The following is a 6,000-nucleotide window of genomic DNA, read 5'->3' as shown; positions in this document are numbered from 1 at the left end:
TAACCTCGTTTTCAGCTCACTTGATATTGCGCAACTTACAAATATGGCAAATAAAACTTCAAACTTATTGCAAAAGTGGAGTTATCTAAACTCATTAGCAATTAATGCGAATAAAACTAAGGCTGTGTTGTTTACGCCACCAAAAGAACAAGCAAACTACAATACTGTTCTTTACCTCGGCACAGAAAGGATAGAATTGGTTGATAATGTGAAAACGTTAGGCGTAATGTTTAACAAACATTTAATTTGGTATACAACGTCGAGCGTATTATGTCCCCTTTGGCGAGAGCATGTGTAATAATCTGTCGATTACGACACATGCTGCCGTCTCAGGTAAAACTGATGTTATATAACAGTCTCTTCCTTGCACATGTTAGCTATTGTAATCTAGTGTGGCGTACGACCTCGCAAGCAAACATACGAAGCTTAAAAACATTACAAAAGAAAACTTTCCAACATGTTGTCAACGCACTGTTTGATGCACATACACTCGAGATATTTCGTGCTCCTAATGTGCTTCCTATTGAATATTTTTATGGTTATAACCCAGTCTTAAAAATTAAAGAATATTTTCGCTGCAACAACAACGTTTTCATAAATTTGTGCAACTTATTCAAATCAAGGGAAGCGTTATATCAATTCAGAAAACAGAGCCAGTGGGCGTTACCTTTTATAAGAACTAATTATGGTTTAAAGCGATTGCAGTAACAGGTGCCGAGAATATCAAACGTGATACATGCTTCCCATACCGAACTAAATGCTATTATGAGAAAGGAACTGAAATTAAATTTAATTAACAATGGTCAAATTTTATAAATGATAACATATGCCATTTTTTCTTTTTATTTATATTTTTATTCACGTTATTTTTTTAGCATGTTCCAAATTTCACTTTTGCATTGTTCCGCATTTCCTTTCTTTTCTTTTTTGTGTTCTGCTGAACATTGTCGTTACATTCTGGGTAGAATGTAACAGCAGTGTTATGAGCAGTGCATGGACATTTCCTCGGCGCGGCCTTTGCGGCGTGCTACCTCTTCTTCGCGAAGCATGTTTTGATGTTACAGCCGAAGCGTGGTTATAGAGCACTTCAATATTAGGCTATTGCTAACGTGATTAAAAAAGGACACACTAGCCACGCAAATTCTGATGTCGCAGGCACTTTGTGGTTTGGCTAACACAATTTTAATCAAGAAATGCTAACAAATGTAATGTATATTTCTCATCGCGACTTGAAAGCAAGCGTGTTCAAGCACCAGCCATTTGGATTCATACTTCTAAGCACGCGTTCAGATGTTATGAAGGTCGTATTTGACGCTTACTAAGCTGATTTCGCATTCGGATCTCAGATTCTTCTCAAGAAGGCCAGCTAGCCAAGTGACGTAGGTGAATTTGACGAGCACACCAGTAGAGGAGCCAGAAGAAGCTCATAATAGGTGGGCTGCTGCGCTCGGCTAGCAAAAACAAGTCTTTGTTCCCCCTTTTATGCGAAATCATCTGCGTCACTTAAGGGTTTTTACTCGTGCCAAGGTTCTCGCCTCTCGATAGAAATTTTCATACTCAGCGTGAAACGTGACCTTTATCATCTCGGAGCATGTACAAATGGCTCAGAAGAATCAAGCTAAGTGGAGATGTTTTCAAAATTACATCCTTTGAAACTGGTAATATAAGGATATTCTATACTTGGGAAAGTAGCAAAATGATTCACCAAGTATTAGTTGAGGTAATACCACGCACAAATTCAGTGTACACGCATTACTTACCTGCTAAACATAGACTTTGTTTTGAATTATAGATATCTTAAAATTAAAGGATCAGTATTTTTGTGGTTGTTCTAGAATATAAAGAAAATAAAAAATCGGTGGTGGAAGCTAATATAAAGTTAATTCTTGTGTATTTTTACTTATTTTTTTAACATTCGTTGCTAAGCCGACATTACTTGCCCTGGTAACCAAAAGACATGGTCCGCTAACTAAAGAAATGTGACTAAATAAGTGGTAAATAGTCACCTTAAGGCGCATAATTAAAGTCACGAATTGTAGCCGCCGAGTTGAAAGAGGTGTATTCATATGTGATTAATTTTCAGGATGACACCTGTTTCGAGACGTTTACTACGCAATGCGCAAGAAAATACATTCGCGTTCAAGTTATTTTGGTGCTTCAACCCCTTAAATTAAATTTGATTTGAAAAGAGATATGTGGCAAATAAATGCACCTATAACCACATATTTAAGGCAACATATGTCAAAATCGCTTTCATCCTATGAATTTGCTGCAAATGCGTTTGCCTAGAAAACTAACGAGCTACGAACGACAGAAAGCTGAGCGAGTTGGTAAGGATTCATTATGCAAAAAAAGAGGTGAGGCGTGCAGACAGGACACAAGAGTAGAGAAGTGGACAACACGAACGCCAAATATCAACTGAAGGGAGCGCTGAGGCGAAAAAAAGAAAGAAGACACAAAACTCATCTGCGCAAGCTCAGGAATGGTAACACCACGTGTCAGTCGGGTACACGTGCCGGTCTACGTGAGAAATAACTGTTAAGGCACTTAATCTCTTCCTTATGTAAAGTAATCGAAGGCTGACTCACGCACGCACTTCCACCATTATAGATATGCCATGCCCCTACCATAAGACGCGTATCTTCATTCTTATGCCTGTACAATATCGCGCATTCATCTAACTCTGGCGTGCAGTTACAATCTTGGCTATGTAGGGAAAGATTAGAAGGCGATCCACCGCTTAACGACAGTTTATGTTCCGCTAGCCTCTGATTGTTACACCGTCCCGGTGATCCTACGTAGAACTGGCCAGAGCTAAGGGGAATTTTATAAACCGCACCCGTAGGACAGTCAGTAAAACTGCTGTTGTTATTGTGCTTCACTGGAAAAATATCTGTTCGTTTTTTGCCTTTTACCTGCTCCTTTTTCCTCTGTACGGCAGAGCATATCTTACCTAGCTCATTGGGAGCAGTGAAAGCAACATTAATATCATATCTACTTCCTAATTTTTTATGCCTGTGCGACACTGAATGAGCATACGGAATTGCCACTACTCTTTTTTTTTACTGTTACTGCTTTCTGTAATCACGTCCGTCCCTCTCGAAACCCACTTCTTTAGGCGCTCAGTCACAGTGGCCACTGCTACACTATAGGATAACCTGCTTCTAATAGGCGCCGGACCTGCGCATTAAAACTGGTGCTCATTTTGTGCATGCAGGATCTGCTGAGCGAAGACTTAAGGCACGACATGGCAATTTCCTTTTTTAATACTTTGGAATGCTTGGATTGAGAGTTTAGCAACGGCTTCGAAGATTTTGGGGAGTACTGCCAACAAACATGATTTTGTTCCAGGACCAAGGAAATGTCAAGAAACTGAATTACGCGTCACTGAGGAAATTCCTTGTTAAACTTTAATCCTCCTCCATAAAGTTTAAATTGCTCACCTGCTGAGGTAGCAGCGGAATCGAATTCTTCCCTATTTCAAAAAATGAGGTAATCATCAACGTAACAAAATATCTTGACAACGATATCACCTAAGGCCTTCTCAAAGCAGTTGTCAACCTTACTTAGGTAAATATTGCTAAGAATAGGGGCAACCTTTGAGCCAATACAAATGCCTGATTTCTGCAGAAAAACGCCATCTCTCCACCCAATCAGCGTCGACTTCAAGTACATTGAAAGAATTTCTAGAAAAGTTCCCGTGGAAACAGCGCATCTGCCAATAAAAGCCGATTCTTACCCTTGTTACATTTCCCAAACTGTAGTACGTGCTATGAAGCAGTAATAACTAATTGAGTCAATTGTGAATATTTTAATTTTGATTTATTTGCAGATAACGTCCGTGTATTGAAGCACCAAGTTTGACGACTACAGGTGCGCTGACTGCCGCAAATAGTTTTTAAGATTATTTATAGTCTAAAAGAAAAACGCCTAGTAAACTGGCCCACTCGTTGCATGTCGAGAAAGGTCGATACTCAATTGTGAGTTTTCCCGGTATTCCGTATTCTGGCAGAACAGCCAGAATTTTTTTCCGCTGAATATTGTCGTTACATTCTGAGTAGAATTGTTGGTATTTTTTAAGTGTATATTTTCAGGTGTTGCTTATCATTTGGGCATGATCTTCTTTCCTCCACTTTTTCTGGATACGGATGTATGCCTACATGTACAGATGCAAATGTGTATAGATGCTGGGTTGGTGTATATACGCATGTGAAGATATGTATGTAGACGATATAAATGTTCTGCTGTGAATATCAATGTCTGTAATATGAAATTGTTTTGTCCACATGTAACAGATTCTATTTGTGAAAATGCTGCAACTGTTCTTCAAAGACAGGAGACAGGAACCTCGTCAAGCTGCGATTGCGCAGCTTTTTGTTCCTGCCCTTGCATTTTTTTTTTGCTGTAAAAAGGAAAATGCGAAATAAAGTTGAAAGTTGAATGTTGCAAGATGATGCCGGTGTCGGTCGTCTGCTGTGCGGTACTCCTCACAAGCGTCATTGTGCTTTCAATACACATTTAACTTTAACTTCTAAGCAACTAGAAATTATTAAGATTTAGATTGTAAGTGAATAATATTCAAAACATTATCTATTATTACTAAGTAAAGATTTATCTGCTATCAGTGCAACTACCGTTATAATCCAGGCGGCGCTAGCGTCAGCTGCGAAAATCGGCCCCATTCACCCTATGGGAAAGTCACGGGCTTGGTAGCGCTCTCAACTGCGCTTCATGCGAAAGAGCCGTGAGCGCGGACCGTGGCGAAGGGAGCGGCCGCCGCTCTAAGTACCGGCTTCACAGTGCGTCAGCATCTTTGGCGGTGGCCCACGTAAAGGAAGCGCTGTCGTTCCTGATAAGCCACACAGAAACATACCTACCTAAAGAGCGGACCGGACACTCGAGCCGTTTCGTGGCCGAGTAAGTGAGCGTCTGACCATACGCCAGGCGGCGTAGCGATTTGCGCTTCCACTTTACCTCAAAGGTAGACAGCTTATCATACGTCTATACGTCCACACATCCCGTTTATATAGAGACGTTGATGCTGCGGTGGTCATGTGCCGCTTCTTACGCCCACCCCACCGCGCTTTACCACGTGCGGCCTTACTCGTGCGGTGAAGTGTCTCCTTTTCTCTGCAGAGATCGCTTTGATGTTTCTTGCGCTGATAACATTGTTAGCAAGATATTTGTTATTCTGGGTGAGCGTATTTTGCACGTTTAACATAGAATCTGAGCCGTGGCGCCTGTTTACCGCACAGCCACCCGTTTGTCTTTCTATTCATCTTTAATGGAAGAGCATTTGCACTACTTCGAACACGTAATTTTCCAAAAGGCACTGGCAGCACTTTCGGTTAAGAGCACAGAGCATGTTATATGTGGCTCACCCGTAAAATCACACAAACGTTTCATTTTGCCCGCCTCGAGCAGTGTATTGCGCATTTCAGATCGTTCTGTGATGTATGTTTACCTCACGGCACGCTCCATACGCTGGCCAGGTTCGTTAGTGGCACTTTAACTTGACGCGTTGCTTGTCATGGCTAAAACATTCTTCTTGTAGTTTGGGTATTTATGAAGTGTATGATCCATTATTTTTTATGTCTAATTCACTATGTAAACAAGAGAGAAACCAGTTTTGTATGCAACCACAGCTTCCTATGGTGCGCAAGGGAGAAAAGCGGCTCAGAAACGGCAGAAGTGCAATAAAGAGAGCCCTGATCATATTATATTTTCAATCCGCATGAGCTGATTCAGCCTTGCTGGTTGCTAGAGAAGCTTGGCCGCTTTTCTAATAAAATATTTGCAATCAGCGAGTTTATAACGTACATTTCTTCGGCACGCTTAAAAAGGAAATATTAAAGCTCTTGCGCTCCACAACAGATGACGTACATAACATTTTTGTAGCCAAATGTAAACCGGAGTCGAAAGCTTTGTTATCGAATCCAAAACCTAAACTTGAAGCACGCGTCCAAAACCTCGGAAGACAAAATTAGTGGTCTGACCACC

The sequence above is a fragment of the Dermacentor andersoni genome, chromosome 6 (assembly GCF_023375885.2).
Source record: "Dermacentor andersoni chromosome 6, qqDerAnde1_hic_scaffold, whole genome shotgun sequence".
Classification (NCBI taxonomy): Eukaryota; Metazoa; Arthropoda; class Arachnida; order Ixodida; family Ixodidae; genus Dermacentor; species Dermacentor andersoni.
This window is presented reverse-complemented; position numbering follows the sequence as displayed.